The 26,750-nt window shown below is 45.3% G+C and overlaps 1 protein-coding gene across 2 annotated transcripts in view; it reads right to left on the minus strand.

The window, feature by feature from the left end:
- LOC132836680 (synaptosomal-associated protein 25-like) overlaps window positions 1–18,058 on the minus strand; it is a 105,657-nt gene extending 87,599 nt beyond the window's left edge. The window contains exon 1 of one of the 2 annotated variants that reach the window (XM_060856074.1): window positions 17,884–18,058. The gene's annotated coding sequence lies outside the window, so the exon portion shown is untranslated. Of the gene's footprint in view, window positions 1–5,543; window positions 5,616–17,883 lie in introns of those variants that run through there. The other variant, XM_060856075.1, reaches the window with a different exon arrangement.
- Between the last annotated feature and the right edge of the window lie 8,692 nt (window positions 18,059–26,750).

Genomic DNA, 26,750 nt, shown 5'->3' on the forward strand with positions numbered 1-26,750 from the left:
ATTAATGGTGCTAGGAGAGATATAGATGCAGAATAGGTGTTAATGAGTCCTGAAGAAGCCGCATCAGACTTCAAACATTAACTCTGTTTTGCTCTCCACAGATGCTGCCAGACCTGCTGAGATTCCCCAGCATTTTCTGTTTTTATTTCAGCCCTCCAGGACCCACAGTAGTTTGTTTTTCCTTATGCAAGCATTAAAGATAAGTGTAGGTGGCAGAAAAATAGGTCAGCTCTGCTGAGAGCAAATCAATGCAAACAAGACACTGGGGGGGGTAATCAAAACGGGATAGTGTTTACGCGTTGATCTTGCCGAACTCAAATCTTGAGTGCTGACAGCAATAAAGGGCCTAAGCAGGGAGTGAGGGGCTGGTTAGCGAGCACATTCAGTGCACTGACTGGGGGACATGGAAATGGTCGTCAGTAAGACCCTCAATGAATTTCCAGCGGCAAACAGGATCTTTTCTCTCCAAAGGAAAATGTTAAGAAAATATCATTCGAGAGATCTGGGCCCAGAACTCACATGAGGGGGCATAACTACAAATTGAGGGGTGTTAGATTTAAGACAGATGTCATAGGCAGGTTCTTGGCTCAAAGGCCGTGGAATGCCCTACCTGCTAATGTAGTTAACTCAGCCACATGAGGGAGATTTAAACAATCCTTGGATAAGCACATGATGGGATAGTGTAGGGGGACGAGCTGAGAATAGTTCACAGGTCGGCGCAACGTCGAGGGCCGAAGGGCCTGTTCTGCGCTGTATTGTTCTATGTTCTATTACAGTCACATCCATGCTCCTATCCCAGTCCAGTCCGGGAAAAATTTTGCATCGCCCCACAAGGCAAGGTGACAGCAACTAAAACAATCTCACTTAGACTGACTGGAAGATCAAATTAGAGTTGAAGGGGAGGAGTAGGTGATGAAATCATCCTGCAACTCCTCTGGATGATCGAGTCGACTTCAGGGAACTGCAGGACAATGTCTCACTGCCTGCACCGTTTTTTTAACAGCATGATCAAGTGCCATGGCCTTCAGCGCCCAGACTGAATTAGCACATCGCTGCTTATGAGAGCTTGCTGTGGGAAAGCTAGCTGCTGTATCTTGGAAATTGCAGCCGTGACACACAGCTCAGGACCATCTGAAAACCTGCGTGCCCATATTGTGCCACACTGGCTGGGCTGCCACGATATCTTGCCAATGTCCGTCCCAATAACTATTTGACTGTAGAAGCTTCACAACAGAACTGAAGCTGGTCTTCAACTTTTGTCCAAAGGCAGCAAAGTGAATTAAAATCCACACATCTCCCACCATACCAGATTATACCAAGCGCTCTCCTGCTTGCATGCCTATACTTGCAAAGCTGTGAACAAAATATATGAGGAAAACATTCTTATTTGAATTGTTGAGCACCTGCTGCAGATTGTTACAATATTGGTAAGGATAGCCTTAGACTACAGGAGTATGTAGACACGCTGGTCAAATGGGCTGATCAGTAGCAAATGGAATTCACTCCATCAATAAAGGAGGTCATAGGCTCATCCAGCACATCAGATCTCCAGGACCCACTTTTGGTCCAACTTGTCCACTCTGACAGACATCCCAATCTGACCGAGTCCCATTTTCCAGCACCTGGCCCATCTCCCTCCAAATCCTTCCTATCCATATACCCATCCAGATGCCTTTTAAATGCTGTAATTGCATCCTGTTCCACCACTTCCTCTGGCAGCTCATTCCATACACACACCACTGAAAAAATGTTGCCGCTTTGGTCCGTTTAAATCTTTCCCCTCTCACCCTAAACCTACGTTTTGGATACCCCCCCCCCCCCCCCCCCCCCCGCCTACCCCCACCAACTAGGAAAAAGGACCTGGCTACTCATTCTCTCCTTGCTCCTCATGATTTTTTAAACCTCTTCATCCTCTGCTCAGGGGGAAAATATTCAATCTGTTTCTAAAGCTCAAACCCTCCAGGGGGTCCTGGCTACATCCTCGTAAACTGTCTCAAGTTTAACAACATCCTTCCCATAGAAAGGCTACCAGAATTGTAGTCAGTATTCCAAAAGTGGCCTCACCAATGTCCTGTACAATCACAACTTGACATCCCAACACTTATACTCAATGTTATGATCAATGAAGGCAAGCATGCCAAATGCCTTCATCACCTCTCTTGGTCAGAGGCAAAAAAAAACTGCAGATGTTGGAATCTGAGGTAGACAGGCAGGATGCTGGGGGAACACAGCAAGGCAGGCAGCATCAGGAGGCTGGGGGAACACAGCAAGGCAGGCAGCATCAGGAGGCTGGGGGAACACAGCAAGGCAGGCAGCATCAGGAGGCTGGGGGGACACAGCAAGGCAGGCAGCATCAGGAGGCTGGGGTAACACAGCAAGGCAGGCAGCATCAGGACGCTGGGGGAACATAGCAAGGCAGGCAGCATCAGGAGGTGGAGAAGTCAATATTTCAGGTGCCAAGCATGAAGAAGGGTTATAACTGAAATGTTGACTTCTCCACCTCCTGATGCCGCCTGGCTTGCTGTGTTCTTCCAGCCTCCTGCCTGTCTACCTTCCTCACCACTCTATCTGTGACTCCACTTTCAAGAAACTATGCACCTGCCCCCCTAGGTCTCTCTGTTTGGCAACACTCCCCTACCATTTGCTGTATGAGTCCTGCCCTGGGTTGCATTACCAAAATGCAACATTCACATTTACCTAAATTAAACTCCATCTGATCAAACAAGGACAAACAAGGCAAGGGAATACATGATGGACAGTAGGATTCTGGCAAACACCAAGGCTCAGAGGAACTTTGGTGTGGTGCGTATGTGTCCACCAGACCCATAAGGTAGCAGGACTGGTGGATAAAGAGATTAAGAAAGCATCTGATAATGTTGTCTTTATTAGCCAAGGCATTAGTTTAAGAGCAAGGAGATTATGCTAGAACTCACAGCTAGAGTATGATGTCACAGGTCACAGCTAGAGTATGATGTCAAAGGTCACATCTAAAGTATAATGTCACAGGTCACAGCTAGAGTATGATGTGCAGTTCTGGAATCTCCATGACAGGAAGTATGTGATTGAACTGGAGAGGTTGCAGAGGAGATTTACCAGGGTGTTGCCTGGGATGTCGAGTTTTAGTTATGATGAGAGATTAGGCAGCCTAGGGCTGCTTCCCTTGGAGCACAGGATAATGGGGGGGGGAGGGCGGGGGGTGTGGTGAGCAGGAGGTGGGAGCCTGAACAAAATGTCTAAAATTATGAAGAGGAGACAGGAAGATGGTGCGATCAATGACCAAAGGGTGATAGAGTTAACAGAATCAGAACTCACTGGAAAAACTGAGCAAGGCTGGCAGCATCAGGGGAGAAACCAGAGTTTCTGTTTTGGGTGCAGTGATCCTTCTTTGGAAATCAGTGACTGTTCTGAAATACTAACTCTGCTTTCTCTTCACAGATCCTGCCAGAACTGCTCAGGTTTTTCCAGCAATGTCTGTTTCTCAGCATCCACAGTTCGATGGCTTTTGTCAAAGACTGAAGGTAGATTTCTCTTTCTTTACCCCACCATTGGTGATCATGCCTTTTGCTGAGTAGGCCATAAGTTATGAAACTAGGAGAGATTGAAGACTGCAGATGCTGGTGACTAGCGAGACAGTGTGGCGCTGGAAAAGCGCAGCAAATCAGGCAGCATCTGAGGAGCAGGAGAATCAACGTTTCATTCATCATTTCCTGAAGAAGGGCTTATGCCTGAAACATCGATTCTCCTGCTCCTCAGATGCTGCCTGACCTGCTGTGCTTTTCCAGCACCACACTCTCTCGATAAATTATGTAACTCCTTACTTATACCCATCCTCTCTCTTCTCCTTTAAGGTGTCATTTTAAAGCTACTTCAAGTCACCAGGGCTATAATCTCTTTAGCTCAATGTGAAATCTAACCTAATAACCGACCCAGAGAAGCCTTTGCGATCTATGACTATGTTTAAGCTGGCATGTGAGTGAGGGTGGGGTTTCATCTTGAGCACCAGTTTCTGGAGGGTAGTTATATCAGTTTCGGAACAGAGCTCCCCCACCCCACACTCAGTGTCACCCTCCAATAGTGCAAAGGGATCAGTAAACCTGATAGAAGCTGACAAGGACAATGTGCTCAGGACGTGTAGCCTTCCGACCCGTGCTGCTGCTGGTAACAGCGGTTCACAGTCCGTGTCCCAGCCCCCAGCTCAGCTGTCTGAAGCAAGCCTTCCTCCATCTTTGAAACATCTCCAAAATTTTCATTTGGACCCTCCCAGCTGGCTTGGATGGCCAAGCAAAATGTAACACCTCATATCTATCTAAATTAAACTCCATCTGCTGCTCCTCCGCCTATCTGATCATTCCTTACACAGGGAAGCATTTAATAGGCTGCACTCTCCCCAAGGTTCAATTCCCAGTCTGGAGTTGTCAGAATGGAATCCAAACTGACATTGTAATAACAGAGTGATGGATGCTCTGTAAATGTAAGTCTGTCTTCCAACTGACTAGGCTGTCTCAGCTGGGACTTGCTTCCCCTGGAGCTGAGGGGTGACCTTATAGAGGTTTATTAAATTGGCCATGCTAAATTGCCCATAGTGTTAGGTGCATTAGTCAGAGGGGAATGGGTCTGGATGGGTTACCCTTCAGAGGGTCGGTGTGGACTGGTTGGGCTGAAGGGCCTGTTTCCACACTGTAGGGAATCTAATCTAATCTAAACAGAAGGAGAGCAGGAGAATACACATCAAAGGTGTTTCATGGATGGAAGAGATGTGATGTGAGAAGGAACATTTTGGGGCAGCACGATGGCACAGTGGTTAACTTTGCTGCCTCACAGCACCAGGGTCCCAGGTTCAATTCCACCTCGGGTGACTGTCTGTGTGGAGTTTGCACATTCTCCTTGTGTCTGCGTGGGTTTCCTCTGGGTGCTCCGGTTTCCTCCCACAATCCAAAGATTGTGCAGGTTAGGTGAATTGGCCATGCTAAATTGCCAGTGGTGTTAGGTGCATTAGTCAGAGGGAAATGGGTCTGGGTGGGTTACTCTTCGGAGGGTGGGTGTGGACTGGTTGGGCTGAAGGGCCTGTTTCCATACTGTAGGGAATCTAATCTAATCTAATCTAAATCATGAGGAGCATGGGTAGGGTAAATAGCCAAGGTTATTTCCCTAAGGTAGGTGAATTTACTGACTATGTCACTAGTCCTGGTAACCACCGCAGTCTGTCCCCCTATGGGGCAGCAATCAATCTCAATTCTATTACTCTTCTCAGGTTCGACAGCTCTGAGAGATTGTCTAATCCAAGTCTTCATTGCATTGCATGGCGATTTATTCACAGCTCCACTGACGGGAGACTGTTTCAAAATTCATTATACCTGCTCCTACAGAACTGCTGTGTCTATTTTAGGAGAAAATCATTGGCTGAAGAGATACCATCAGGTTTGACTGCATTCAATAGAATTTAATCTGAAACAGATGTAGCAATCCTTGTTCTTACAGATCCACAAAGCCATGGACAAAATTGAAATCCCAGTTCCTCATAATTTAAGTAAATTTTCACAGACCTAATTCAAGCAGCAAAACTACAGATGGTCTGTCCCTCTACCAAATGGATCCGAGAAGTCAGCTCAGCATCACCTTCCTGAGGAGCAATTAGGGATAGGCAATAAATGCTGGCCCAGTCAGCGATATCCACACCCTATGAACAAATCAAGAAAAATGTAAACATTTCAAAGATGGACAGCTAAGACTCAGCCTAGAGCCTTTCTGTGTATGCAGCCATAAAAACATGAATCATAGGAGGAAGACTAGGCCATTAGCTTTCTCCCCCATTTCCTTAGATCATAATTAATCAGAGCGTGGACTTAACTTGACATTCCTGTCTGCCTTGACTCTGTTGCAGACCAAAGATCTGTCTCACTCCATCTTGAATGTACTCAATAACTGCACTGTTCTCTGGCACAGAGAATTCCAAAGGTTAAAGGCACTCTGACAGGAGAAATTCCTTCCCATTTCTATCTTAAATAGGGGAAGCCCTTATTTTGAAACTGCACTCTATTTCTGGACTCTCCCTCTAAAGGAGGTATAATCTCAGTATCTATCCTGGCAAGACACTTCAGAATTTTTCAATAATAACCTTTGGCTACCTCCAGGGACATCGGTCTGGTTCCGTTTAAGGCCCACCCTCCCTGGAACCAATACTCGATGTCTGGCCATTTTTTCTCAAAATGGTTTTGTGGAGAGAGTGCCGACAACCTAGGAGCAAACTTTCAGGCCATTCATTCATAAAACCTGGTCAGACATTTTAAATCCTCTCGTGTGGTTAATTAGTTGTACAGACAGACAAACCTCTATTCAGTAAATACATCAAAGACAGCCTTTCATGGCCTCTGAAGAACTGTCCATCAAAATGCAAATTCAGGCTCCCTACCAAAGTTAGTGGTTTTGAAACTTTTGATATACAGCCAAGCATTCACAATGGACTCAGCTGAACTATCAATCATAGAAAAATGTCATAAGAAGTAATACCTTTTTTTCCCTAAGCTGCCAGCCAATGCACTCCAGCTAAGGGTGGCATTTTTCTTACACGAACTGAAAACTGCAGACATTTTACTTCTAATTTTAAAGGGCTGAGGATTTACATAACTTCACTGAAATAGCTATGACATTTAAACAGACTTTATTTGCCCTTCAAGAGTATGTTTCCATGCTGGACATTTCTATGACTCTATTCATGTCTCTTCCACAAATTTGTGATGCTAATGCTGGTTAAAGTCTTTAGAACAATGGAAGAAGGTCCTTTTGAATTCAAAATTAATGTCGAATGGTGCTGCTGTGATCAGATTTCTCACCTGTGGGACTCACTCTGTATTCACCTCTCCCATCAGAGGCAAATGGGGTCAGCTGGAAATAGGTTGGAGAGTTCTATTCAACAATTTTTAGCTGGGTCCAACCCATCATTTTAAAATTCCTCCAGACAATGATAATCCAGGCCTTGTGCTCTCCTACCCATCTTTGCATCATCAGCAAATATGGCTACAATACACTGAGTCTATTCAATCAAGTTATTAATACAGATTGCGAACAGTTGAGGCTCCAGTACTAATCCCTGAGGCACTGTACAAGTTATCATTATCATCATGAAAATGACCCATTTATTTCTGACTCACTGTTTCCTGTTAGTTAGCTAGCCCTCTATCAATATTACTACATCACCTCCAACACCACAGGCTCTTATCTTGTTCAGTAACTTTGAATGCAGCACCTCCTTATCCAATATCTCTTGGAAAGCTACATACACTCCATCTCCCAGTTCCCTTTCATCTATCCTGCTTGTTACAAACTTCAGGAACTCTAAAATGGCTATCATACATGATTTCCCTTTCATAAGACCAAGAACCAATCCCAGAATGGTGCCACACAAAAAGAGACTGAGCAGCCATTCAATCTATGCCACTTCTTATGAAGGACAATCCATTTAGTCCCACTTGCTGGCTCTTTTGTCATGTCCCTGATTTATTTTTGTATCAAGTATTTATTAAATTGCCTTTTAGAGGTGAAGATGAACCTGTATCCACCGATCTAAACCATATGCTCTTACTGCTTGGTGACCTCTGATTCACCAACTCTTCAGCCACAGGAAACAGGTGACCTGTATTTGCAGTGCCCAAACCCTACAGGATTTTAAACACCAATATCAAGTCTCAGCCCAGATTTTCCACTAGTATGGAACACTGTGACCCATCATCGCTGGAACTATACTACTGACCTCAGTGTGTAACACTGTAACCCATCATCACTGGAACTATACTACTGACCTCAGTGTGTAACACTGTAACCCATCATCGCTGGAAGTATTCTGCTGATCTCTTTAATGTGCTCTCCGAAGTGTCACATACTTCCTGTGATGTGGAGTCCAGAGTTCGATATTCCCATGTTGTCACATTAGCCTGTGATTCTGCATTAAGAGTCCAGTGACATCACCAATATGCCACTTCATCTTCAATTCTGATAATATTAAGTCTGTCTCTAGGCTCTGTCAGCACCTTGCATTCAGCAGACTGACAACAATGTGCTTAAGGCGGCTCAGAAACAATTCCTTCCATGCAACTACTCCACCCTACATCACCATTTAAACCTTGTGCTCTTCTGAATTCCTGTCCCTAAGCAGCCCACATTACCTTGCTTTCTCATGTCACCCCTTACTGGTGAATGGTCTCCTTCCCCATTTAAAGGCTCCTCATTGCATATCTCTCTCTGATCACGGCTTCCATCACTACCACAAACCCTTCCCATCAACTCAGGGACCAGATTATAAACCACCTGGGAACATAAACAAAATGATGTGGGAAATTAGAATACTTACAGTGTGGAAACAGGCCCTTCGGCCCAACAAGTCCATACCGACCCTCCAAACAGCAACCCACCCAAACCCATTCCCTTACATTTACCACTTCAGCTAACACTACAGGCAATTTAGCCTGGCCAATTCACCTGACCTGCACATTTTTAGACAGTGGGAGGAAACTGGAGCACCTGGAGGTAACCCACGCAGACACGGGGAGAATGTGCAAACTCCACACAGACGGTTGTCTAGGTGGGGGGAATTGAACCCAGGTCTCTGGGGCTGTGAGGCAGCCATGCTAACCATTGTGCCACCGTGGCTGGCACTGAAATAAAAATAAAAAAATGCTGGTCTGGCAGCATCTTTGGAGAAAGAAACTGAGTTGAAGTGTTGAGCCTGACATGGCTGTACTTCAGCACTTTCTCTTTCTGTTACTTTTGGACATATATCTCTTTATTAAAATAGTTACATCAGCAAATGGTGACATTTACAGATTTCGGAGTCCTTGTTTAATGTAACATGAACAGGGGCAGGAATAGCCTCAGAGATTTGAAAATTTGGTTTGGAACCTTATGACACCGGGGAGTAGTTCCTTGTTCCAGTTAATTGTACCTGCCTCAGGAATTGCTGCATCCAATAATATCACAGCAAGCTGAATTCTGTACACTGAGGGGTTGTCCTATTTGATGTGATGCAACTGAAAATTCACTAATATGGGATTCAAAACTAATATGCAACACTTGTCCTGAGGTCAGGCATTAGGGCGGCATGGTGGCTCAGCACTGCTGCCTCATAGCACCAGGGTCCCAGGTTCAATTCCAGCCTTGGGCAACTGTCTGTGTGGAGTTTGCACCTTCTCACCGTGTCTGTGTGGGTTTCCTCCAGGTGCGCTGGTCTCCTCCTACAATCCAAAGATGTGCAGGTTAGGTGAATTGGCCATGCTAAATTGCCCGTAGTGTTAGGTGCATTAATCAGAGGGAAATGGGTCTGGGTGGGTTACTCTTCGGAGGATCGTTGTGGACTTGTTAGGCCAAAGGGCCTGTTTCCACACTGTAGGGAATTTAATCTATTCTAAGAAACCTGGCATTCCTAGTTGTCTTTGACAGTAGAAAGTAAAGCTTTGTCACTGTGTTCAACTTACTCAAAAAAAAGTGAATTCTCTCTCCTGTATTCCTTGCATCCTAATCTCCTCAATGTTTACTCCTCCCACATGTACTAAGAACCAAAGAGTTCACATTTCTTAGAGCTGAACAGCTTTTGATACCTTGTCTCGTGTGGTTATTCCTCACCTCCAAGTCTTCAAAAGAAGCAGCACAGAACTATTGAACTGTGGGGCTCCTCACACTGCAGAGCAAACTTTTATCTCCACTCACATACATGACACACACACAATAGGCACACAGAAAAACGCATACACACACACAGGCGTGTGCATACACACACACAGGCAAATGCATATACATACATACACACACACACACAGGCAAGCACAAACATACACACACACAGGCATACGCATACACACACGCAGGCAAATGCATACATACACACAAAAACACACACACGCACACACACAGGTAAATGCATAGACACACATACACACACATACAGGCAAGCACAACCACACACACACACACAGGCAAATGCATACACACACACAGGCAAGCACACACATACACACACACATACACAGGCAAATACATACACACACATAGGCAAGCACACATATACACACCCACATACACACAGGCAAACTCATACACATGCACACAGGCAAGCACACACATACACACACAGGCACACACACATACACACAGGCAAGCGCATACATACACACACACACAGACGCACACACATACACACAGGCAAGCGCATACACACACACACACACAGAGGCAAATACATACACACACAGGCAAGCACACACATACACACACAGGCAAGCAGATGCATACACACACACAGGCAAACGCATACACACACACAGACACACGCATACACACACACAGACACACGCATACACACACACAGACAAGCACACACACATACACACACACACACACACAGGCAAATGCATACACACACAGGCAAACACACACACACACACAGGCAAATGCACACGTGTGCACACACACAAGCAAACGTGCATGTGTACACACAGAGGCAAATACACACACACAGGCAAACACGCACACACAGACACAGTCACACACATAGGCAAACAGGCAAATACGCGCTTGCGCACAGACACACACACAGGCAAATGCACGCATACACACAGATAGACAGACAGACACACACAGGCAAACGTATGCACACACAAACATGGGCAAATGTGCACACACACACACAGGCAAACATATACACAGATGCACATAATCTCACACACACAAACAGACACATATCTAATGAGTAGATTGAGCAAGGTGGTTCAGGACTGTTGTCAGGAAACATTTCTTCATGCAGTGGGGAGTGTAAATCTAGAACTCCCTCCTCCAAACATTTGTTGGAGATGGGTGAGTGAATAGTTTCAAAAGTAAGGGTGCAAAAGAAACATTTTTGGAACAATAATATTAAGGGATATGGAACTGCGGCCAGTAGATGAAGTTAAAATACAAAGCTATCATGATCTGATTGAATAGTATGACAGGCTCATTGGGCTGAATGGCCTCCTTCTGTTCCGATGTATTTCAGGCACAGAGTCACCGGACATCTGAAAATCCTGGTTAATTTTCCCCTTCCGGCTACAGTCAAGTGAGAATTCACAGGACGATATATATCCCTGTCCGCTCCTCACGGGACTCCAACAGATTTTATTAAAAGGATATGCTTATTAGTTGTGCATTTTAAATGTTTATGTGCAGTGACTAGTGAAAAGAAACACAAACAGGTTCCTTCAAGTTTTATTTTTAAAAAACAGGATTATAATGATTGCAGTTAACCAAGTTTAAGTAAAATTATACAAATGCTCCAACTTCCAAACACATATACACTCTCACCCACACAGTCACACATACCCACTCACACGTTCTCACTCACACACCCCCACACTCCCTCACGCACCCACGTAGACTGGACCAGGTAAGGTTCTCAGTTGGGTTTCCACAACAATCATTGATGGTTGCCATGGTCACCAACAATGACTCTTTACTTCCCAGATTTATTGTTTGAATTTAAATTCCACCATCTGCTATGGTGAGATTCGAACCCACGCCCCTGGAACATTAGTGTAGGTTCCTAGATGATTAGGCGAAAGTGAGGACTCCAGATGCTGGAGATCAGAGTCAAGATTAGAGTGGTGCTGGAAAGGCACAGCAGGTCAGGCAGCATCCAAGGAGCAGGAAAATCAACGTCGATTTTCCTGCTCCTCGGATGCTGCCTGACCTGCTGCGCTTTTCCAGCACCACTCTATCCTAGATGATTAGTCCGGTGACATTACCTCTATGTTACCATCTCCCCATTACTTCCATTGTCCACATAAGTGTTTGGAAGGTGGTAGCCATTGCTACACAACGGGGAATGGATAGTGACGATTCACTCCTGCTTATGACAAACTAGTTTTTCTACAGCTTGCTTTCTGTGACATTTCAGCTTTGGAGGGCAAGAAGTCTACAGATCTAAGTATACTGAGTTTTGACAGGTCCAAAGACAACAGAAAGTGTGAATTGTACAGGTGGCTTTCTCTCAGGATCTCCATTCAAATGCCCAAACCAGGGCCTCTTCAAGTGGTACTTGCTGATTTGTCAGAGTCTCAAAGATCACCTGACCCTTTGGAGTCATCGCAACGGTTTGAAATTTCAGTTCTGTTGAAAGTTAGTCAGCGATTTTTCACCAGTAAATATATAAAATCTTTTTCTTTGTAAAAGGCATTCTGCTGTGGCAATTTACAACACAGATAGCAGCAGCTCAATTGTTGGTTGATGTTGACTCGTGAGTCCCTGTGTTCTTTCCCCAAATGTCCCCTGATAAAGTGGTGGTGACTTGCCTTATTGAACTAGATACACTCACCATGCTTTAGAATACTTTGGTGCAATTGAGTGGAGCGCTGGGACCATTTCCGATGGCTATTAGGGAGTCAGCCACATTGCTCTGGTTCTAGGGTCACGTGTATAGTTAAATTACTGATCTAGGTGGGTTTGTTATAAAAATCATAAAAATGTACAGCACAGAAACAGACCCTTCAGTCCATCTCATCCATGCCATTGCAACATTTAAGAGGCATTTGGATGGGTATATGAATAGGAAGGGTTTGGAGAGATATGGACCAGGTGCTGGCAGGTGGGACTAGATTGGGTTGGGATATCTGGTCAGCGTGGATGGGTTGGACCAAAGGGTCTGTTTCCATGCTGCACATCTCTATGACTCTATACAGATATCCAAAATTAACCTAGTTCCATTTGTCAACCTTTCACCCATACTCTTCTAAACCCTTCCTATTGATGTTCTGACCATTTCATGATCAATATTGCATTGCTGCCATTGGCTAATGAGGCACTGACCAGTAACAAGGAGTGCTGTTGGCAGAACTACTTACAAAGACACAATGTCAGAGAAACATAGATGCCCAGGACTGAAGGAAGAATTTGGAGAGTTAGAGACAGCTAACAGGAACAGAAACAATGACAGGCTATTGGTGGATCTCAGTGACGTACTCGATTAGGACGATCGAAAGCCTGTCTACTACCGACAAGGCTCATGTTGGGAGTGATGGAACACTCCCCACTTGCCTGGATGGCTGGCTGGGGGGGAAGAAACTGAAGTGGCGTGGTCACCTGGTGCAGAAAGAGAGAGAGAACCAGCATGGAGGGAGAGAGTCAGAGAGAACATGTGGTAAGGCAGGTCAAGGAGATATGACTGTCAGAGAAAAAGGGAACAGCAAGACCTAACACCAGATGGAAGGATGTAGCAGCAAAATAATTAAATACAGTGACTTTGCAAGAAGGATTATAATGATTGCATTTGTGTTTTGTGCTTTTTTTCCCCTAGTCACTGCATATAAAATAGTTGAAACTCACAACTAACAAACATATCCTTTTAACAAAATCTGTTGGAGTCCAGTGAGGAGGGGACAGGGATATATATCGTCCTGTGAATCCTCACCTGACTGTAGCCGGAAGAGGAAAATTAACCAGGATTTTCAGATGTCTGGTGACTCTGTGCCTGAAATACATCGGAACAGAAGGAGGCATTTCAGCTCAATGAGCCTGTCACACTATTCAATCAGGTCATGATAGGTTTGTATTTTAACTTCATCTAATGGCCGCACTTCCACATCCCATAATATTATTGCTCCAGAAATGTTTTTTTTAACACTCTTAGTTTTGAAACTATTAGCTCACCCCCATCTCCAACAAATGTTTGGAGGAATAAAAGCTGATAGGAGTGTGACCAATTAGCGTTCTGGTGATCCCAACTAAATTCAGAGTCACAGGAAGAAGGGGATTGTGACAAATTCGGAAATGAAGTGTCATCAAGGTCGATACATCTGACAAAACACAATTATTTAACCAGACATAATTGAACCAGTTTCAGGCAATGGATTCCTTACAGAGACCAACCTGTAATAACAAGTACGTGCAGCATCTAGTAAGAATCAACATGTCTGTAATGATTCACTGTGATGGTGCATTGGGAATCAGGCCCCGCTATTCCCAGACTCATCGCAAAAGTTAATGATCTTAAAAGTTCACAGAATTCTGAATTTACCTGTCTTTTAGCACCAGATTAACAGAAAGCACAGACCAGGTTTCTGTACTTACCAAGTATTACAAATAGACTCGCTCAGATAAACAATTATGATTTAAAACACTAATCCCCATTTAAAATCCCTCTCTATACAAACATTCAGACAGATAGACACAGATAGAGACAGAGACAGAGAAAAAGGCTGGAGGGGAAGATTGGGAAGACTGTTCAGTGGCCCCTGTCCACAGGGTTTGCTCAGATGATCTTTTTGTTGATCTGAATGCTGCTGCTCAATCTCCCTTCTCACTTGTTTGCAAGAGGCACAGTGTGGCTAGTTTCCACTTATAAAGGTTTTTAACTGATCAATTAAAAGTCTCAGCTTACAGTAACTTTTACGGGGAAACGTGTTTATCTTCAGACGTAAGATGCTTTTCACTACAGAGAAAAAAATTGCTCCTTTCCCCCTAGAGGTCGAATACTTTCCACCAAAATATTCACACCACCGAGCAGTTCAGCTACCTAGGAGCCAATTCTATAGCTGTTAGCAGGCCAAAGTCCTTTGTCACTCGTCTCTAGACCACAGATCAATCAGCTGTTTGTCGATAATCAAAGTCCCATTCATACACAGCCTTTGGTGCCAGCTCATCTGCACACTATGCTGTCACTACTGCTTAAGCCAGTTGCAGTCGAAACTACATTGATACTGAGTGTCAGATAAAAACTGGCTTTCAAAAAGTGAAGCAATCCTTCAATAAGCCCTGGTTTTTAAAACAGGCCTTTTCCCATTTTACCCCACGATCCAAAATGCAGAAAATATAAAGGTGCAGACTTTACAACCTCGTCAAAAGGAGAAATCCGGCAAAATAAACAAATGGAGGTTCAGGACCAGAACAGAGGAGCAGGTTTGTCAGGTCATCCTTCTATTTAATTACAGTTAATTGGTGGAGAATTCTCAAGGGACTGAGCTGTCTCTTTAATCAGAACAAGAGTGCGTTCAATATCTTTACTAATGGGTTGAGTGTGGGAACAAAGAAACGGGAGCAGGATATTCTGCACATCCCACCATTTAGTCAGTTCCTGGTTGATGGAAATTATAACTCCATTTACAGTACTCATACTGATTACTTGATTACTCATCCAACACAAATTGGTCACTAACACATCAGAAATCTTTAATTGACTCTCATCCAACTCTCCTCATCCCAAAACAACATTTTGAAGGGAGCGGGTTCACATTTGCACTTTGAGCTGATGCCTAGCATTAGCTCTTAACAGTCGGTGTGACAACTCCCACTATAAAAATACCTTTCTTGAATCTAGCAACTGCTTTAATAAACTTAGCACCTCTGGAAAAACATGCCAAAGCTTTTTAATTATCAAAAATGGCCCTACAAAAATCTATGTTCCAGAGGCAGACATTTTAATGTCAAAACTGTGGTTTCAATGCGACCTTATGTCTTTGTGAGAAACATTCACTTCTGTCATTTTCCCTGAATCTAGTTTCTGCCTCTTTTGATTAATCAGCGTTAATTCTGAGTTGCAGTGAAGTTATTTAAATCAGTATTTTGTTTTTTTTTTAAAAAGCTTACGTTTCTGTGCAGTATATTTCAGACTGTCCCAAAACTGCTCCCAGCCAATAAATTGTTGTTAAGAGTGTGGTCACTGCCATGCGCAAATAAACATAGAACACCATGAGCAACCATGAAATAATGACAGGGAACCTGTTTTAGTGATGGACTGATCTCCCATGCTGTTACTCAGACAAACTGACTTGATGTTACAGGGTATATGCTCAGCTAAGGTGGGCAGGGAAGAGCTGTGATCAACATCTGGCCTGAAGGATAGCATCATTGATAATGAAGCACCTTCTCACAGGGCTGCACTAGAACAGTCAGTGTCCTTGAGCTACATGCTCAAGTCCTGTCAATAGTATTTGAAGAAACAGCATTGGTGAGTGTTAACCACTGACCAGGCTAATTACAGACCACTTAGTTCATTCAACTCTTTCCTTCGTCATACTGAATGACTGTCCTTTGGGCACCGTGCCATTTACCTTCCTCATTTGTTTCCTGCACAAGTCTTTCATTCAAAAAAAGAGAAGCTCAATTACACTTATTTCAATTTCTTCAATCTTATTTCTGAAGATTCCTCCTTTTGAAGAAGCGCTGTCATGCTGACCTCCCCCCCTCCCCAGGAGGTAGACACCTCATGAGCTTGCGTCAGAGAGTGGATTGCATACATGGAATCAGCAGGCTATTTGACCACAAGGGGCATCACAACTCCTCCCTTGTCTTCACTCAACACCCACGTAGCATGAGGAGGAGGGTGGGGCTGTGCTTCCTCCATCTATATAGTACAGGGTCTTGAAACTGTGCTGACTGCCAGAGCTAAACTAATTTAACGTGGTCAAAGCTGTGATTGATGCTGAACTAATTCCGTTGCAGGTTGTGCAGGTCTGAACTGAGCCACTGCATCCCTTTGTCCCTCATCCCCATCTGAACACACCGGTCTCAGGGGCAGTCTGACTTACAGAACCCATTGGCTTTCAGAGTGCTGGCCATAAGAACAGTTCAAACCCTGACATTTCTCTTTTAAACCATCCAGAACATAACACAATGGACAGAACTCACACCAGTTTTTGCATCAACATTTCGTGGCATCATCAAGTGAATCTTGATGGATGGGCTTCAACTTATTTTTTTTATAAATAACCTGTCAAGATGGTGTTTGGAGGTTCTTCTGTTAAATTAGTTTTACTGGTTTGATGTTATAACAATAACACTCAGCCACCAGAATTAACCAGCCTCCGAATCACTTCTTTCCCTGCTGTTGATTCGGGATCAGTATTGATCCTGATAGTGTATCCTATTATAAACAGAAAGACCTGTAACCATAACACAGCAACAGATTGAATGCTCAGCCGTTTACCCTGTGTTAAAGCCACTTGTTCCATGTCCTGTATCTCAGACAGCTAACCTCACTCAACATTAACCCTCCCAACCACCCCCCCCCCCAAAACCATGTGGGCAAAACACCAGCAAACGATTTCAATCAAGCCAAAACTTAGCCTGTGCCACATTGCGTGATCTGACATCTTACCCTGTGGCATCTGCTGTTTGAACAGTTGGTACTTTTACGAGGACGCAGATGACAGTGGACTGTCCTTCTTAAACACAAAGAACAGCCATGGTTTCAACAAGAAATCTTCACCAGGAAGATGCCCGCTTCAGTTTCAAAAGCTGCCCACCTTCCCCTCCCGAGCACACACAGCCCACTAGCCCCTTCCCCGGCTATCAGGCAGACCAAGTGCCCGGACTGAGGGCTGCCCCTCACCGATCTCCAGTGTTAGGGCCAGAGTCTTGTCGCTGGAAAAGTCTGTTTGTAAAATCAAATAATTCGGACAAAACACACACAAAGACACACACACACACACACACAGATACACACACAGATATACACACACAGATACATACACTCACACAGACACACAGAGATACACAGACACACACACAGATGTATATACAGATACACAGACACAGACACACACACTCACACAGACACACACACGGAGACACACACAGAGATACACAGACATACACACAGGTATACACACAGACATGCAGAGATACACAGAAACACACACAGACATACACACACACAGATATGCACACACAGATACACAGAAGCACACAGACACTCACATAGAGATACACAGACACAGACGCACCCACTCACACAGACACACGGAAGCTGGGAGAAAGTGGTCCGGCTCTTATTTGCCTTAAAGTCCACTGTCTTTGTTAGAAAACACATTACAAAACGACCTGTTAGAGATGGCGTTTTTATATTTCGATGATTAATATCGCAGTACTAACCGTCAATCTCCCTCTTTGTGTGTGCTTTGGAAAAGTCTGTTTGAGAGTAAATCCAGTCTGTGATGGCGCTCTCTCTCTCTCACACTCTCTCTCGATCTGTGCCTTCGGATGAGCCGCTCTTGACAAAGCTGTGTAAAAGGCAGCAGACTTCCCACCTCCCCCTGCCAGCTCCTGGAATCTCATTCAGTAACAGCACACACACATACACACACTGCAGTAAAACAGTGACAGCTCCTGAGTGACACTCCACCCCATGGTCCAGGCTCCACCCCGTCTGACCAACCAAAGCAACTACTCCAATTCGGTCCTCAATGTATCGGACACAACTCAACAAAGGGGTAAGGGAGGAGGGGTGGGCCCTGAGACCCCTCTCTCACTCTGTGTTTAAACAAAGAGAAATGCACTTGGTATGTTCGATGGAGTGACCCTAAACTGACACCCCAGCATAGTGTTCAGCCTGGTCATTGTTCTTGGTTAGTGTCTGATTCATTGCAACCAAATTTCACACTCTGCTAACAAGTTGCATATGTAGCCAAATACCCCATGTAACAAATACTCTTTCACAAATAAAACAGACGGAAACTACACCAAGCCACCATCTCCCCCACTGTCCATGACCTCATCCCCTCCAGTGAGCTCCTTGCTCGCCCACTCCCCCAGCCCCACACTGCTCCGGCTCTCCCTGCTCCCCAAGATCCACAAGGCCTAACTACCCTGGCTGAAGCATCATCTCTGTTATGTCCCGAGGTAAAAACAATGACTGCAGATGCTGGAAACCAGATTCTGGAGTAGAGTGGTGCTGGAAAAGCACAGCAAGTCAGGCAGCAATCGAGGAGCAGGAAAATCGATGTTTCAGGCAAAAGCCCTTCACCAGGAATATGAAGGGCTTTTGCCCGAAACATCGATTTTCTGTTATGTCTCTGCCCCACCGAACGCATTTCCTCCTCCCTCAACTCCATCCTTTCCCCCCTTGGTCCAGGCACTTCCCACCTATACCTGGGACACCAACCACACCCTCCACCTCTTGTTTCTCTGGTCCTCAGCCACTTTATCTTCACCACAGGCATATCTGTTGCCCATGATTACGCCCTATTGGCCCTCAGCTTTTTCCTCTCCGACAGATCCATCGAGTCCCTCTCCACCAATAAATACCTTCCTCTGCCTCAGCAAATTAGTCCTCTCCCTCAATAACTTTTCCATCAGCTCTTCCCACTTTCTCCAAATCCAGCAGGTGCCCACGGGCTCTTGCACGGGTCCTACCTACTCCTGCCTCTTTGCCAGTTATGTCGAACAGTCCCTTTTCAACCCACACAGGCACTGTGCCCCAACTCTTCTGCCATTATATTGATGGCTGTGTCCATGCAGCGTCCTGCACCCAGGCTGGACGGGAGCAGTTCATCCACTTCACCCGCAACTTCCACCCTGTCCTCAAATTCACTTGAGCATCTCGGACGTTGAGCACCCCCACCCCCCCCCCCAAACCTTGACCTCTCCATTTCCATCTCCAGTGACAGTCTGCAGATTGATGTTTACTACAAACCCACAGACTCCCGGACTACACCTCTTGCCACGCAGTATCCTGCAAAAAATTCCATCCCGTTTTCCCAATTCCTCCGTCTCTGTCACATCTGCTCTGACGAGGAGACATTCCAATCCCGAGCATCCCAGATTTCCTCCTATTTCCAAAAATGTTCTTTTCCCTCCCCCCCATCATCCAGGCAGTGCTCCACCACTCCTCCTCCATTCCCCGCTGCATTCAGGTAAACCCACGCCACCCCCAAACGCAATAAAGACAGGGTCCCACTTGTCCTCACCTACCACCCCACTAGCCTTTGCATCCAACCTTTCATCGTCAAACACTTCCACCAACTCTGATTAGACTCTACCACTCAACACATCTTCCCCTCCCCATCCCTCTCTGCCTTCTGCAAGGACCTTTGGCTTTGTCACTCCTTGATTCGGGTCACATTCCCCATCAACCCACCCCACCCCGAACCCCCAGGTTCCTTTCTCTCCACCACCCATCCTCAACTCCATGCAGGGCCCCAAACAGTCCTTCCGGGTGAGACAGAGGTTCGCCTGCCTCTCCTCCAACCTAGTTTATTGTATCCGGTTCTCCCGATGTGGTCTTCTCTACATTGGGGAGACCAAACGTAAACTAGGTGACCGTTTTGCTGAGCATCATCACCGGGCCCTTAATGGTCAGACTGACCACCCGGTCACTGCCCATTTCAATTGTCGCCCCCACTCCCTCTCTGACATGCCCATCCTCAGCCTCCTCCATTGCCACAGTAAATCGGATTGCAAATCAGAGGAACAACACCTCATCTTCCGCCCGGGCAGCCTACAGCCCGAAGGACTCAACACTGACTTCTCCAATTTCAAACAATCTTTCCGCTCATCTCCCAGCTCCCTTTCTAGCCTCGATTAGAGTGGTGCTGGAAAAGCACAGCAGGTCAGGCAGCATCCGAGGTACAGGAAAATCGTCATTTCGGGCAAAAGCCTTTCATTAGGAATGACGGCAGGAAGCCTCCAGGGTGGATCGATTTTCCTGCTCCTCGGATGCTGCCTGACCTGCTGTGCTCCTCCAGCACCTCTCTAATCTGGACTCTGATTTCCAGCATCTGCTATCCTCACTTTTGCCTCACTATCTCCCATGTGCCCCACCTCATCCCATGTCCAGCCCTTACTCTCCCCTTGGACTCCTTGACCTGACCTATCTGTCCATCTTTTTTCCCACCTATCTGCTCCAACCTTCCCACTGACCGCTCACAATAACCCCCTGCCTGCATCCACCTATCCACAGCCCAACAATCCTCCCTCTATTTATGGCATGGCTCAGATCCCTTCCCCCCTCCTGATGAAGAGTCATGACCCGAGATTAGATTAGCTTACAGTGTGGAAACAGGCCCTTCAGCCCAACAAGTCCACACCCCGACCCTCCGAAGAGCAACCCACCCAGACCCATTCCCCTACATTTACCCTTTCACCTAACACCACGGGCAATTTAGCCTGGCCAATTCACCTAGCCTGCACATCTTTGGATTGTGGGAGGAAAACGGAGCACCCAGAGGAAATCCACGCAGACATAGGGAGAATGTGCAAACTCCACACAGACAGTCGCCCAAGGCTGGGACCCTGGTGCTGTGAGACAGCAGTGCTAACCACTGAGCCACCATACCGCCTACAAAATGTTGACTTCCCCACCTCCTGATGCTGCCCAACTTGCTGGGTTCTTCCAGCCTCCCGTTTGTCTACGAAAGTGAAATGACAGCCTATTCTATTCTATTAGGTACAGATTCTCCCAAGTACAATGGAAAGTCTCAATCCATTTCCCTCAGATAATGATTCAGCCGAACCTTTTCTCTCAGTTTTAGTGCTTGCTTCAGTCTTGTCTCCTTTCAATGCCAAGAGTAAGTAATAATACAATCCATTTTCTAGTTTCCTTATTCAAAAAAAAATGTGTAGTCCATTCAGTTTACAACTCCTGAGAAACAGTGTGGACAGAATATAATTCAGTGTGAAAATTTTAATTGGAAAGCAACTGAATAATTCTTACATTAACAGGATATTCTGGCATTACTTCAAGATCTCGCAGTGTGATGTGAATATAATAGGGAGCTGGATGAGAAACCAAACTGTTAGCATTTTGTGCTTTGAAGTGATAACTCTGGCGATACCACTGATTAATCGCTGACACTGGCAATGAAATATAATCTGGCCAAATATGCTACTTCTGATGGCCACTATCGATGGCCTTGAGGTTACCATTGACCAGAAACTCAATTGGACTGACCATGCACAGTATCTATAAGAGCAGGTCAGAGACGAGGAATACTCCAGTGAGTAACTCATCTCCTGACTTCCCAAAGCCTATCCACCAGGCACAAGTCAGGAGTGAATTGGAAAACCCCCACCTGCCTGGATGAGTGAGGATTTAACAGCACTTTAGAAGCTCAACACCAACCAGGACAAGGCAAACATGGTACTGCAGGTTTTGGAGAATTAGAGGCAAGATTAGAGTGGTGCTGGGAAAGCTCAACAGATCAGGCAGAATCCGAGGAGTCAGGAGGTGAGTTACTCACTGCAGTATTCTACGTCTCTGACCTGCTATTATAGATACTGTGTATGGTGAGTCCAATTGAGTTTCTGGTCAATGGTAACTTCAAGGCCATTGGTAGTGGACATTAGAAATGTTTCCTGCTCCTTGGATGCTGCCTGACCTGCTGTGCTTTTCCAGCACCTCTCTAATCTTGACTCACAATCCAGGACAAAACAGTCTGTTTGACTGGCTTCCCATTCTTTAACATTATTACATTAACAAATGCAAATAAGGGGCTTACCACATAATTCTGATCCCTGTTGCAACGTTGGCACAAGTTTAAGGCAGCACACACCATTACTGATTTCCCTCAGGAAAAGCAAGGCAAAGTCTTGAGGGGGTGTTCTTGCTGACTTCCAGGGCCTCGGCCAAGCATTTCTCCTCCAGACCCCTGCACCCTGACCCCGACAGTCGCAGTGAGTTTGGACAGATTGGGAATGGGAAAGTTCTGTCTTCAAAATCAGGTGGCAACTGGACAGAGTAGAGTGGGAGAAACATTTCCCATTAGTGGAAGGAATGAGAATCAGAGCACACAGATTTAAGGTAATTGGCAAAAGAAGTGGCGATGATATGATGGAAAACATTTGTCTGCAGCAATTATGCAAGTGGTACTCCATCCAGGACCTTCAACGTTCACTCCCTTCACTCCCAAAGCACAGGTCAGTGAGTGCTAGCTACAAGGTGCACTGCAGAACCTTATCAAACCTTCTTTAAAAGCCATGACCTCTGTCACCGCGAAGGTCAGCAGATCAATGGAAACATCACCACCTGCAAATTTCCTTTCATAATACACCATCCTGACTTGGAAATACATCCCTAAGGACTAGGGTGGTCAAAGTTAAAGATCACACAACTCCAGTTTATAGTCCAACAGGTTTATTTGTAAGGACAAGCTTTCGGAGCACTGCTCCTTCATCGTTCTTTCAGTGCCACTGGATCAAAGTCTGGGTGGCATGGTGGCTCAGTGGTTAACACTGCTGCTTCACAGCGCCGGAGACCCGGGTTCGATTCCAGCCTCAGGCGACACTGTCTGTGTGGAGTTTGTGTATTCTCCTTGCATGGGTTCCTTCGAGGTGCTCTGATTTCCTCCCACAAAACCCAAGATGTGAATTGGCCGTGCTAAATTGCCCATGGTGTTTAAGGATGTGTAGGTTAGGTGCATTAGTCAGGGGTAAATGTAGAGTGATAGGGTAGGGCGAATGGGACTGGGTGGGTTATTCTTCAGAGAGTCAATTTGGATTTGTTGGGCTGAATGGCCTGTTTCCACACTGCAGATGTTCTATGATTCTAAAGTGCTGGAACTTCCTCCCTACCAGCACTGTGCGTAGCCTTCACGTCAATAGCTGCAGAGATTCAAGAAAGCAGCTGATCACCACCTTCTCAAGTTGGTGATCTCATGAACAAATAAAACTGACTAGGATCTGAAATGTACTGGCTGACAGTGTGATGGGGAGAGATTCACCCATAGCTTTCACAAGACTCTGGAGTAATTATCAGATGGGGAAAGATTTGTGAAGCCAAAAGGAATGGCAGTGGTTCTATTGGTCTTGTGAACACTGGCTCAGGGGCATCCTACATCCTGTGCCATTCTCTAGTTCTGTGAGGCCCAGAATCCCTCACTGCTGACCATTTGAATCCAGATTTTTGGCACTGTGGAGATGAGGTGCACAAAACTGGAGGCTGCCAATTTTGGGGCTTTCTTTTCTCTTGCTGAGAATTTTTAGGTAAACACGCAGTCCTAGAAATGGATTTCAGTTTTAATCTATTACTGGAAAGCTATCGCACGTCTCAGTCCTTTATGAAATGTCAGAAATGGGGGAGTATCCAGTTCACTTAAGAGGCAATAGATCAGACTCCTACGATAGGATGTCAATTGAGTTATTTTGTTTCATCATGTCATTACACCAGCTCCTTGTTTTCAGAGGTTAAAGGAGACTGAATAGTGTGACAGCTTTACACCAGTGTTGTCAACTCTGGTTGGGTTCTAGGGCCTAGCAGATTCATCACCTGACATCAGTGCCAATCATTCTATTCCCCTACGCCTGCTATTGGTCTGTCATTCTCACCGCCGTCACACAGCATTCTCACTGCCGTCTGGAGAAGAAAAGGACAGTGGAGTAAACTCATTGTCAGTCAGTGCATCCTTCTATCTCCAATATTTTCAAAATAAATATGTTAAAGCTTTCAAAGCATGTACCAAAATAATCTTTCCTGCCTCTCTGATGTACCTCCCTGTATAATGTTTTGCTTTTGACTGTCCTGACAATTGAACATCATTTCCTTGAGTGTTGGTAACCAATGGCTATGCACTGGCCTTTGGGTATGGGTCAAAGATTGGAGCAGGCTGATAAAATTAGGGTAGCTTTGAAAAAAAACATCTTGGTCCAGTTGCTGTGAAAGGACATTGGATAAAGCCATCACCCCCTTAACTGATAAGCTTACAGGAAGCCAGGGGTAACTGACCTACAAAATGGAGGACCTTTGCTCTTGTTGGTGCAGTCCAATGGTAGCATGCAAGTTGAATGTTCTGGGTTGAAGTTGCACTCAAGAATCTGAAGGATTGTGATTGGCTGATAGTTAAGTGCCATACTGAGTGGATACTGTATTGTCACAAATGCTCAAAAACGTGAAACTATCATGGTCATTCTAACTGATGAGAGACTCAACAAACACTCAAGATATTTTTCAATGTATTATTTCAGTTACATCACACTGTATACTTTTGCTATAAATGCTGTGTCTTACAATTGTGTCTTCCACAACCACCTGATGAAGGAACGGTGCTCTGAAAACTAGTGCTTCCAATTAAACCTGTTGGACTATAACCTAGTGTTGTTTGATTTTTAACTTTGTACACCGCAGTCCAACACTGGCATCTCCACATCATCTCTTTGGAATGTCCACGCAGACACAGGGAGAATGTGCAAACTCCACGCAGACAGCTGCCCAAGGGTGGAATTGAACCCATGTCCCTGGTGCAGTGAGGCAGCAGGAGGGCCCCATCTGCCCTCCTCAGGCGATCCCTTGTCATCCTTGGAAAAATTAGGTGTCCTGTGTCACTCAATCAACTGTTTTCGATCCTGGTCCATTACCTCAATGTTCACCACATCTATCCTGGGACAGGCTAAGCAAAGACATGCCAGAGAATTCCTAGAGGCCTGGCACTCCAACCACAACGCCATAAACAAGCACATAGATTTAGGTGCCATCTATCAACCCCTCAGAAAACGAACAGGAAATGGCATCACCACAAACCCCAGGAACCCCATCCAGGAGAAAGATATAAATAGAAAGCAGGAGATAACAGCTTCGCTTCACTTGGAGGTTGCCACTGATGATGTTACCTAGCCAGGTAATGAAACGTCTGGATATTAAACCTACAGTTCAGCGAGCAAACCTAAACCCTAAACCTCAATGTTCGTTGGTTGTGAGGTTCTTTGGGGCATCTAAAGTGTCTTAAAAATGTATGTTTTTCTTCACTCATCTGGGGTTAGGTTGAAATGAGATCAGGTAAAAGCAAAAACAGAAAGTGCCGTGGAAAATCTCAGTAGATCTGGGCAGTGTCTGGGAATCACAGACTCCCTACATTGTAAAAGCAAGCCTTTTGACCCACTGAGTGCACACTTACCCTCCCACGCATACCCAACCCTCTATCATATTGAGCAGCACAACGGCTCAGTGGTTAGCACTGCTGCCTCACTGCACCAGGGACATGGGTTCAATTCCACCCTTGGGCAGCTGTCTGCGTGGAGTTTGCACATTCTCCCTGTGTCTGCGTGGACATTCCAAAGCCCAGAGTCAGTTCGGTGGGTTGAATGGACTGTAGCAATTCTATGATTCTTTAACCCTATGGAAAGAAACTGGAGCACCCAGAGGAAACCCACATGGCCACTGGAGAATGTGCAAACTCCACGCAACCAGTCACCCGAGGGTGAAATCAAACCAGTGTCCCTGGCATAGTGAGGCTGCAGTTCTAACCACTGAGCACTATGCCATGAGAGAGACAAACAGTTACTTTTTTCAGTCCAATGATTATTTTTCAGAAATTTGGCTCAAGGTACCCCGCACCTTGCCTTACCTGGGAGTACTCAATACTGGCACTAATTTCCTCAAATAAGAAGTATTTTATTGCCAGCACTAATACCTCTCACCTTTGATAAGTAGACAACTGGGAAGGAAAGTCGAGAAAAATAAGTGAAGTGAAGCTGAAAAACAAGTAACTTAGCACATCATTATCAGTTGTCTCCAACAGATGTTTTATCGTGTGTGATTTTGCAGCCTCCTCATTGAGTGAGTAATCACAGGGATTACTCACCAGTACCGAATAACCGAGAAGATTCTAACAGCCAAGGTAACTGTCTCAGTGATAGAAATATCTGTTTCTTTATTCAGGACAACCGCACACGCACCTCCCCTCCACCCCCCACCCCCATCCCCATCCCTCCCCGCCATATGACTGCAGAATTTCTGGACTCAAAACATTCTTAAGCAGGCAACTCAGGCAAAAACCTTGCAATTTGTTTCAGTAAGTGTACAGTGAAAATTACCCGGAGTAAGTTAGCGAGGTTGATTACTAGATTTTAAAAAAGACAAAGATTTAGTCACAAAATTACACAATGAAGCACCAAGAACAGAATAAGGAACCCCCACAGAACTCAGTTTATCCAAACTAGACTTACTAAGCTCTTCCAAATGTACACAACAGTCCCCAATAAGCAAATTCCCTTTAAAAACCAGTATAAATGGAACACAAGCTTACAGGTTG

The sequence above is a fragment of the Hemiscyllium ocellatum genome, chromosome 47 (genome assembly GCF_020745735.1).
Source record: "Hemiscyllium ocellatum isolate sHemOce1 chromosome 47, sHemOce1.pat.X.cur, whole genome shotgun sequence".
Lineage (NCBI taxonomy): Eukaryota > Metazoa > Chordata > Chondrichthyes > Orectolobiformes > Hemiscylliidae > Hemiscyllium > Hemiscyllium ocellatum.